The sequence below is a fragment of the Sinocyclocheilus grahami genome, unplaced genomic scaffold (assembly GCF_001515645.1).
Source record: "Sinocyclocheilus grahami isolate Dianchi unplaced genomic scaffold, SAMN03320097.WGS_v1.1 scaffold599.1, whole genome shotgun sequence".
NCBI lineage: Eukaryota > Metazoa > Chordata > Actinopteri > Cypriniformes > Cyprinidae > Sinocyclocheilus > Sinocyclocheilus grahami.
Window position 1 is genome coordinate 612,531 of NW_015505778.1, and position 411 is coordinate 612,941.

The following is a 411-nucleotide window of genomic DNA, read 5'->3' on the forward strand; positions in this document are numbered from 1 at the left end:
GTATCTGTTTCACCAAACATGGATTTCTCAACAGTTCATTGAATCTATGGTTTCGAGTAAACAACCCAAGATTTACATCAAAATATTGATGATACATTCCTAGAGTTTTACATGTGCTGAAAACCAAACCATCGCTAATAGAAATTTCGACATGTTTTGAACTCAAATAACAGCATCATGTCACGAAACATTTGCTTGTTCAAAACAAAGGTAAATATACACTGAAACAATATTAAAGCACATAATGCTGTAGTGGACCACACAAAATGCACTTCAATGGTGCTTACATTCACCACTTAAATATCAAAATATTGAATCTCTCGCAAGACGGTGAGAGATCCTACATTCCGGTGCTAAAGATCTAAATTACAAACACACATTACAGTACAAACAGGCTGGAGGAACATTCAT